The sequence below is a fragment of the Alexandromys fortis genome, unplaced genomic scaffold (assembly GCF_014885135.2).
Source record: "Alexandromys fortis isolate MF-2015 unplaced genomic scaffold, M_Fortis_MF-2015_v1.1 scaffold_30, whole genome shotgun sequence".
Lineage (NCBI taxonomy): Eukaryota > Metazoa > Chordata > Mammalia > Rodentia > Cricetidae > Alexandromys > Alexandromys fortis.
Window position 1 is genome coordinate 10,213,763 of NW_026067922.1, and position 10,822 is coordinate 10,224,584.

A 10,822-nucleotide genomic window follows, 5' to 3' on the forward strand; every position below is an offset into this window, starting at 1 on the left:
ATAGACAATTTGATCTTTCCTCCAATTGTTTGGCTTCTGCATTAATAGTTCAGAGAACTTCTGTCATAATTAATCAGCAATATCATGCCATATTTGGGGAAAACCTATCCCCACATGTGCCTTAGAATAAGGCATAGGTTTGAAGACATTCGGCACTCGCTTACACAGAACTCACTCTTAAGAATTTTGTCAAGTCAGCATTTCTTAGCAGTCCCCAGCAGTCTTCCGTGTGCTGGGAGAATAGGATTTGGCTGTTTCTTTCAGCATTGGCATTTCCTATCAACTTAGCAGGACATTTGAAAAGTTGTGTTCATTATTCTCCCACATCTGATTCCTTTCTGGAAAGAAGTGGGGGGGGGGGGGAATGTAGGACATTCTAATTGTAGAAGCGGCATTATCAACTACATTCTTGGAAGGACGGAACTTCTGTTTCAAATTATCCGCTTAGTGTTTTACATGTTTGATGATTGGAGGGATTTTCCACCGATTAGCTCCTGAGTCTGGACATTCAAGATCCTGCCTTAGTCTCTGCAACCCATACAGTCCTAGGGCTGGGGACAATTTTATGTGGTGAATCAACCTCTGGCCCTCCTGCTTGGTGTCAGGGCATTGTGTGCATCCACACAGTGGGTGGTAAGACTATTTCTAGAAGTTTTTCCCACAAGAGGATGGTTAACAATAGCGCCATTGCTCTGGAGAGACAGCGCATATATAAATTCATGTCAGTGCGCCCAAACTGCCACCGCCAGACATTCTGCTCAATTAGACACACCAAGTGCCAATAGATCCAACACTGCCCCACACAAGGGAATGTAACAGAAAGTAGTATGGAAAGAGACAGGGGCTGTCTGCACAGAGAGAGCACAGAACTGAAGTTTTATTTGTTTCTCAGAAGTCACCCACTGGCCCTCCATGCAGAGTGCTTGTCTTGTAGACTGAGATTTCTTCCCATCTTCTGAAAAGCATTAAATGTGATAACACGCTACATGCTAATCCCCAAACCATGATCCAGGACACAGAGTTTAGAAAACACATGTTTTGTTGCTCAAAGTCTGTCAGAACCCAGGTATGGAATCCCCACCCCACCCCCACTTTTTTTTTCCATGAAGCATTTGGTACCCAAGCAATTGACTTATGAGCTATGGTTAGAAGAATGGTTCTACATTAAGAAAAGTGTTCTGCACCCTAACCCAGACCACCAGAGTGTGGGTCACCCACTTCTATCCTTCCTCAAGTGCTCTAACGAAATGTCACAGACTGGAGATATCTTTCATCTGGCCCAACTCAAGCTCACCACAAAACGAGGTGTCAGACTGAGCTGCTACTAACTCTGAGGAGCTGGAAAATAGCATTGGGCAGAACCCTAGTGTGGGCAGAGGCCCCATGAAAATGTATAGGAACTGTACCCTTGAAATTAATCAGTCTAGGTTCCTTAGAGATCCATCCCTTGTTCCTACAATGGGGCAGTTTTCCAGAGGAAAAAAAGACCATGGCCTCCTCTATCTAGAAAGTATAAGTATACCCAATGACTCTCAGAGTCAAGTCCTATGACACTCAGAAGATGCCCACAGCATCTTCCATGCTGGGTTCAGTCAGTGGCAGTAGCATTCCTCATCACAACCATCAGCTCCTCTGGACCTCTGCAGTCAGGGTTCTCCAAAGATGCAAGACCAAAGGATAGTTGTCATTTGTCTATCTGTATCTTAATCTTATAGGTTATCTCTGTATAAATCCATAAACACAAAGAGACACTTCTGTATTAACAATCATAGAACCCCCCCCCAGTTTCCCAAAACACGTTGCTCTGTGTAACACAAATAATAAAAACATAAAGGCAGATATTGAGGTTCAAGCTAAAGATCAGCAAAGCAAAGCAGCCAACCACGAGAGAGTTCTTACCTCTAACAAGGCTGGGAGATCCTGTCCTCAGTGTGACTGCAGACTGAGTCCCTGAGTTCCTGTCTCCTCCAATCTTATTTCTCTCTCGTGCTGGAATTAAAGTCATGTACCACCATCGTCCGACCTCTATAGCTAACTAATGTGGATAACTTTGCACTCTGATCTTCAGGTAAGCTTTGTTAAAACACAAATAAAATACTGCTATAGCTCTGCAGTTTTGAGTCTGACAAGAGAATGTAATTCTCAAAGATTTCCTTCAGTCTTGATCTATGCAGAAACAGCTTTGATGGTTTCAATTAGAGGTGCTAACTGCAGGAAGGTCTTATAAGAGCAGGAAGACCCAAAGAGTATATGAAGAGGAAGAGAAATGAATGAGAAGGAAGACAGTCTGATCCAGTGATCATGATGTGCTAACACACTTGGGGATGGGTGTGCAGGCTGCTGCTGCTTCTTACCTGCTAGAACATTCTCAGATCCATGCTACAAGGGCTCCCTGGACCTAAGGCAGGCATTCCCAAATAGGTGCTACCCTATTCAGGTAACTAGAAGCTAGGGTCCCCTTAAGTCTCATACAGCCACAAGATCTATACTGTCAGAACACAGTCCTCCAGCTTCTCCCTCCACTCACAGCCCAAGTCTTCCATTGGCATATTCTAAAGAGACTCTTGTTTGCAAGGGAGCTTGGGAAATGTAGTCTGAGCATGCATCTCTAGCTATAGGCACTGTGTCTTGTGCTATATGGGGACTGTTGAAGCTACTGTTCCTAAAGATCTTCATAGTGTCTTCATGATTCTCTTTGCATCATTTTTATCAAGGCAGAAACAAAGTTGAAATAATTTAATCTGTTGCCAGGCAACTCCCTTTCAGTTCAGCATACGTCTTACTGCTTCAGGCAGTGTTCCTTTATTTCTTCAGTGATAGGGTACTGGTAGGTTTTAAGGAATTATATATACACCTACAATACCATTAGGGTTTTCTTTGTGGGGGAATATTCCTTTCTAAAAACATGCTGATTTTTATTACCCTGGGCAGTGCCTCTATGAAGCTGAGGAAGGAAGGAACATGTTTGTCTTCCATACCTCCTTGGGAGAAGCCCAGTTTACACCATCTCTTTTACAGGCTTTTCACTTTCCGCTTGGAAAATCAAGTAAACTTGATGTCTCCAATGGAGCATTCGCATCATCTTCTCTTGCTTTCCAATGAATTTATAGAGATTGTTAATCATATTCTACTTTCATATCTATTCCCTGATTGGGGAGGGGGAGATGTATTCAAGCTAGCTGAAGACTCATGGATTTTGGATGTGACAAGTCCACACCAGGTGGCCTCCGTTTTCTCCTTACTTGCCGAAACTGACATGCAAATGCACATCTCTACATCTGCACAGAGAGGCTGAGCTTCTTCCACTGGCTCTCCCGTGTGGATGGCTGCTATCCTCTTTGAGATCTTCATCTATCTAGAGAGTCCTGTTTTGACTTTCCCCAGTTTCTCCATGCAGCCTGCTGCCCTACCTATAGATGAAGGCACGTGGGGCAGAGAAGTTCAGGAGCCTGCCTGCCAAAGTCTTACTGGAGACAGCCACCAAACCCAGAGGCACTGGTCCTCATATTAGAGCAGTGGCCACACTCTCAGCATCGCTCTCACATCCAGGGTGCTTGTGTGGTGTCCACTTTCTAGATGACCATGATATGACCGTGGAAAAGCGGCTGAACTCTAAAAACTGTGTGATACCTACATTCTAAAACAGCATACTGTGTGTGTCTGTTCACAGTTATACTACCATGCTGCTAACTGACCTGCTTTCACAGGCCCAGCTCCCTGCTACACTGAGTCAAGTCTGCAGAACCAAACAGTGTGTCTATCTCAAGGCCATTCTAAAGGCGTGACCCTGAGCTGGATCACTCTACCAAATCAACTTGGCTTGCTATTTTGGAGAACAAAATACTCTGTATCATTTCATGTTCTTTAGTTATGATATTTATATTGTAACTAGCATATAAAAGAATGGTATTCTGATTATCCTCTTTTTATACAAATGCAGCCTGTGTTTTCTATATAGTCCTCCTCCACAGCCTCCTTCCTTCCTTCTCACTGGGCCTTTCCCTCCTCACTGCTGCTTTCATGTCATGTGTATACGTAAATATTTTTAAAAAAATCTAGATTCCACATATAACCAGAACCATCTGTTATTTTGTCTTCCCCTATCATCCTCTTGTTCATGCCCCTCCCCTTCCATTATCTTTCATGTCCACAAACCAAGCAAAAAATAGCCTATTTTTTTTTAAATCTCCTTTCTATTTACTTTGTTTTCAGCTATTTTTCATACCCGTACATTTGGAGAGCAATAGTTAAAACAGGAGTGAGCATTTTCTGCTATTCTTTCAGTGCAGGAACCGAGAAAGAAGCAAGCAAGATCCACACTTGGTTGAGTGTTTTAGGGTTCCCTTAACCAAAAATGCTAATATTGGGATGGAGAGATGGCTCAGCAGTTAAAGTACTTGTCTCCAAAGCAAGGGGACCAGAGTTTGGATCCCCAGAACTCATGTAAACTCCAGGTGAGCATGGCAGCCTTCTAGTAATTCCAGCTTGAGGAGGCAGAGATGGGATCCCCAGAACAAGATGTCTGGGGAGACTACTAGCCTTACTGGCTGACAGGATCTCTCAAGGATCCTTCTGGGGCTCTTCTGTCTGCCACTGATTTAGAATTTGGTCTGGGTAATCTGAAACAGAGTCTTTGATTTCCTTCAGAACCAAACGGGCCTGTCCACACGATGACAGATCTTTCATGATAAGCCATAGGTCCTAGCAGAAAAGAAGCCCTTCTTGTGTTGTTCTTGTGGAGGGCAAACTCTGAGATAGTTCTGTGACCAAGTGTTCGCTTCCTCCACCCAGTTAACTGTCGTTTCCTTTTGGGAAACACATCTGTGCTTATTTAATTGAAAACATTCTACATATGCAAGCTAATAAGAACAGCCAGCAGCTTTCGCAGTGGCTTTTTTCTTTTTCTTTGAGTTAATGGTGGACTCTGCCCATACTTCTCAAGTCTGTTCAGAATTCTGGAGGGCCACAGGCAGACAAGACTTGGTGTCAGCAAACGTTCCGGTGTTTGCAGATCTTGATGAGTGTGGATACCTGCAATGAATGAGGCAGAGGTGAGATGTTGATGAGCTGGCTTTTCAGGGGCTTGGTTAACAGGGGAAGCTGGGAACTGGAGAGCCACTCTCCTAGTCTAGAAGCAGTCACTGGAGTTGGTGTGAGTGGCCTCACGTAGCATCTTCCTGATCACTCTCTTGACAGACAACAGTTTCTAAAGCTGCTGATTTCACACTGTAATAGAAAGGGTGGGGCTGCTTAGAAGGGAAACTGGGGGAGGAAAGAGTAGTCTAGAATGGACCGAAGCTCCAGCCATGCAGAACCACTTTAGGATTTCTAGTCATCAAAGCCCTGAAAGGAAATTTTTATCCTCGGAGCCTTTTGGCACCTCTAAATCCAGATTCAGCAGACCAAACTGGTATTCTCATAGTATCCTGGACTAAGGATCAGAGTGTTTCTCAGTCTGGATTCCAGAAAGCAGTGCTTCATCAGGGCTTCTCAGAGGCCCTGGAGACAGTCCAGGCATTCAGTCTTCCCTCCCCTCCCCTCCCCTCCTCTCCCCTTCCCTCCTTTCTTCCTTCCTTGCTTTTCTTTTTTTCTTTCTTTCTCCCTCCTTCCTTTCTTTTTCTTTCCTTGCTTTCTTTCATTCTTTCTGTCTTCCTTTCTTTCTTCCCTTCCATGTTAGCTCCCCACATGCTTACGTGACACCTGGATAAGCATTTCATGCACATGTGTTTCTGCAGCACAACATTTAATGAGAATCACACAGACATATTTTTGAGAGCTTTAGAACAGATCAAAGGACCAAAGCAGACATCTCCAGGCAAAGGGTAGGGTCAGTCCTTGGGGAGAGCTCACATCCAGACCTAGAAGGATCTCTGCCTGGAAGGGTCTTTAATGGCTCAGGAAATGTCTTCCATGCTAGAGAGAGCAGCTATCCCTTCTGCTGTTATGTAGGACGGACTACCATTTCAAACTCAGATTTTAAAAAGGTTTCCTTTTGCACTTCCTGCAATGTTACTCCTCACTATATGCCCTCAGCCAGCTTGTTTCCACTCTACAATATTCCTCTCCACCCCCCCCCCAGGGGACCCGCATCATTCAGGGCAAGTGGCTCTGCTTCTACGCTCTCCAGAACTTTCCCGATAGCTTTTCCAGGTGGAATCGTAAGAGGCCCTGTCTTATTGATTTCCCCATCCAGTTCAGTACCTGTTAGGAGCTCTCCCAAGAGATCATCAACTGATTAAATCAGGGGATGAATGAATAATTGAGAAGTTGTTCTCTGCACTCGAATTTCTGGTAGATATAATAATTCTGTGACTGTCTCACCAACTCTCTTCCATTTCCCAGTAAAGCACTCAGAAGAGAGCTTGCTTCAAGGATTTGCAAATCCTCCCGAGTCTTGGGGTCAGAACAATGGAATCCATCTGAAATAATGGCTCTAAAGTCAACTGCCCAACTGCTGAGCAGAATTTTGGTGTGAATAAATCCTCTTCCAGGTCTATACGTTAGGGACCAGTAGGTGTGACTTTTTCCATGGCGTTTTAGACAAATGTCTGCTTCCCCAGACAGAACACTGAGAGCAAACCAAAGAAGCAAGCACACCTAATCACATTGGTGAACCAATGATCCTACTGGAGTTACATTACACATAAGTGGGCAGATCACTCTGAGACAAGTGTCACTGAACAGCCCCACCCAGCCAAGAGGACTCTGGAGCTCAGGCTGCCCTTGGCTTTCCTGCCTCAGGCTCCCAAGTGTTAAGATTTCAACAATGTCCCACTATACACAGCTTAATTTCTGTTCGCTTCTGGTGTCCATTTTTAATGTGCTTTACTCTGTTGTCTGTGATGTATATCTGGTAGCCATTTTTAATGCTCTACCTTCTTTTGTTGTTGTTGTATAAATTACACATGTGTGTGTGTGTCTAAGCACATGTGATCATTTGATATACATTTTTATATTCTACAAATCCTCAAACCCAGTATAGCCACAGTTGTATTCTTTAAGATAAATTTATTTTTTGTTTTGTTTTTTGAGACAGGGTTTCTCTGTACTTTGGAGCCTATTCTAGAACTTGTTCTGTAAACCAGGCTGGTCTCAAACATACATATATCCACCTGTTTCTGCCTCCCAAGTGCTAGGATTAAAGACGTGTGCCACCACCACTTGGTGATAGATTTATTTTAATTTTATGCACATGAGTAATTTGCCCAGATGTATGCCTGTGCATCACATGTGTGCCTAGTACCTTTAGAAGTCAGATGAGGAGGTCAGAGGTCCTGGAACGGAGCTGTGGTTGGCTTTGAACCACCATACATGTGCTGGGAACTGAACCCAGGTCCTCTGCAGGAGGCACATGCTCTTAACTGTTGGAACATCTCTCCTGCCTCTGACAACTGTATCCTTCAGTCTGCACGGACCCCACAACCCAATCCTCTGTCTCTGTTTGCTGGTCCAGCCTCTGCCTCTTGCACTCCCCATAGTTGGAGACATCACAAGGACAGCTTGTCGATAAGTCCTTCCATACCAGTGGGTGACCTCAAACCAAGACTGGACCTGCAAACATTTCTGAGATAGTTCTAGACTCCTCTACCCAGGGCCTCCTGAGGGATGGACTGTGAAGGATCAGTGGCCTGAGATCTGCAGACAGCCAAATTCGAAGGCACATTTTAGTACAGGAAAAGGTAAAATTCCTGTGCTAATGTCCAGGGTCCCAATCCCCGAGGGTGAGGCTGCAAGGATTCCTGTTTCTGCCAGTAAAAGATTGTGGCGGTGTCTTTCTTACTTAGAAAATGAATCCTTGGGAGCCTTTCTCTCCTCTTCCCACTGCACCCTTCCCTATTCCTCTCCCCTGAGATTTAATCACCTTTTCCAGACCTGGCTTCTCCGCATCCATTACTGTGGTGTTTGTTATTTTTCTCAGCTCAGCAACACAGCAGCGGGGATGGTGTTTGCTCCGTTGGCCTTGCAGTGGCACAGCTGGGCAAGCCCTGCCCTGCACTAACATTTCACACCACTGAGGGTCTACCTACCAGGGAAGCCAAAAGGAAGGGATTGTGGGCAAGAATTTCTAAGTACATGAGTCAGGTTCCTGTCCCTGGGAAGCCCGCAACTGCCACCCATGGACCCCAGTACGATCTTATTCTTGATCCCCAGGAATGAACCAGGAGACAGCAGGTGAAACAAATATCTCCCCATGGGAGCTATTTCTGTGGAGTTCCCCATGAACAGCAAGCTAGCTGCTCATGTTCCACATATAGCTATCTTTGTTTTTGAGTTCTCCTGAGCAGCCAAAGGGTCACAGTCCCAGTGTCCCAAGTCCACGGTATTAAGTTATGGTTAATAAGACCCTATCCAGACTATTGTGCTGAGGACTGGCCTTCAGGCTTGTGGTTTTGTTTTTTAACTCCAGCCTGAGGTCTGGAACAAGGTTAACCACCTGAAACAACAGAATTTGCCTGATCTAAAGTGATCTATCTCCCCAGTAAAGATTGCTCTCTGTTAGTTTTATTTTCACATTTAACATGAGTGTTAGCATGTTCCTGCCTCCCTGCATGGGTCTGTTTATTGCACCTTGATTCTCTGTTACATTGCTGAGCCTTGTTTTCCTCTGGGTTGGGGAAATTTTCAGTGTTTATGAGGACCAAAGACACCCCCTTTATTTTGAAACTGCTTCTCTACCATCTACCCCAGTAAACAGTTTCTCTAAGCATTTAGTAACTTGAGGAGCCTGACTGCGCAGTGAGCAGACATGGCCATGATGACAGTTTATAAAATTCCCATATGAAGAAGGAATGGGTCGCTAGGCAGTCTGTATTCAGCACGTTGGAAAATGTATGGAGGATGGGTGCTTCTCACAGAGGTCAGCAGCCAAAGGATGCAAATTCCTGGACCCTACTCTGAATCCCTTGAACTAAAAATTCACTGGAGATTACTCAGTGAGTCTGGGGAGAAAGCTTAAGCAGAAAGCCTACCCAAGTGTCAAGAGTCAAGTCCGAGCTGCACAAAATGCAACCATGTAAAAAATCACACATGGCGTGATCTTGTAATCCCAGCACCAGGAAGATGGAGACAGGAGGATCTCTGAGGCTCATAGGCCAGCCAGTCCAGCTAGTCTGCTATCCCCAGGTCTTAGTGATCGGCCCTACCTCACAAAACAAGGTGGAAGACACCAAGGAACGGTACCTGAAGGTGGCCTCTGGCTTACACACACACACACACACACACACACACACACACACACACACGTGCATCTTTTCAAAGGAACAACAACAACAACACACACATACACATCCTGTGTAGAGCCTAGCATCATGGTGGGGCAAGCAGCTTAATAGGTAAATTGACTGCTTGTCCTGCAAGCCTGCAGACCTGACTTTGATTACTTAGAACCTACATCAAGCCAAGAGTCCTATGGCACAATTTTAATCCCAGAGCTGCCACAGGAAGAGGGGAGGAGAGATGGAGAATCTCTGGGAGCTCACGGGCCAGACAGCCCAATGTGCACAGCCGACAGCCACAGACCCTGTGTGAGATCAGCTGCAGGGTGAGGCCTGCCACCTGAGGCTATCCTCTGACTCTCTGACTCAGGTATGCTCGCACTCCATGGCCCATGTGCCTACTCCAAATATGACCCTTCCCTCCACCCAGACACACACAATGGCAATCACGAAAAAGAGTGGTCCTATGGTCTGCGAATGGTTTTAGAGATACCACAGATGGGGTGCTTTTATCTTGGCAGCTGTGGAGGAATGAGAATAGCCGATTACCCTCACTTTGTCCAAGTCAGCCGAGCGTTTACCAGGAGTGAAGTGCTGTAGGAATCTCACTTGGAGGAAGAGCACAGTCTCTGTATTGAATGAGTTTCCTAATATTAAGTTTTGCATTTGTTTTTAGCTTCATTAGGAACTAGGGGAAGGGTTAGTTTTCCCTTTGGATTGACACATATAGAGTGACAAACAGGACACGGTCATGGGACGTGTGAGCATCTGGGGAAGGTAAGGGTGATTGCTTTGGAAGAGATTATACATGTCTTTTTGCATTAAGCCCAGCACTACTATAAAGTGAGTTCTTCCGCTGGTAAATCCCATGGGCCATTAGCCATCTGACCCATAGTGAACAGAGACTAATTTGAGGGCTCAAATGCTGTCTGTGGTGATGGGTAAAATCAAGGTTTGCAACCAGTGATGTTACTTTCAGGAATGTTCTTTCCAAATGTGACATTTCTAAACTGTTATTTGGATTTTTACATTTTAATATATAATTCTCTAATTCTGGGGGTCTACTTCTAGCAAATTTGGTTATGGACAAAACACAATTTAATACAGAAAAGTTTAGGAAAGAGGACAGCTGTGACAGAGAAAGAGAAGCTGGAAGATAAAGGTATCTATTGTGGTGACACCTTTGCACTTACAAAAAGAGACCTGGGGCAGGTGAGGATGAGAGGCAGACCTGACCCACTCTGGACTCCACTGTGATGAAAGCTCTGGAAGAGGCCTGGAGGTGACCCCTGTGGCTCTCCCTATTCATCCTTCCTATCAAACACACCCAGCTCTTGCTACTTCCTTCTCAGCATCAAAGTGTAAAGGTCGAATTGACAAATAGAAGTTAATCCTAGATATTCAGAATCCTCACATCTAAAAATTCCATCAAATAAGGGGATAAGGCCCACAGGGAAAGTGATGCTTAGCTGAGCTAAAGGAGGAAATTAGAAGGAAAACAGTTCTTTCTTTTTTACAGTCAAGGGAGCTGAGAAATATATCAAGCAATCCATGATTCAGTCTAGGTGACTTTTATTGAATGGAACATTGGGAGGGGAGGGGAGGGG

General features: G+C 44.9%; 1 long non-coding RNA gene across 1 annotated transcript in view; it reads right to left on the reverse strand.

Annotated features, from left to right (window-relative positions):
* Window positions 1-4,452: 4,452 nt before the first annotated feature.
* Window positions 4,453-10,822, reverse strand: part of LOC126501326 (uncharacterized) — a 40,303-nt gene continuing 33,933 nt past the window's right edge. Inside the window, exon 3 of the long non-coding RNA XR_007591642.1 lies at window positions 4,453-5,031. This is a non-coding gene — a long non-coding RNA (uncharacterized lncRNA). The remainder of the gene's footprint in view (window positions 5,032-10,822) is intronic.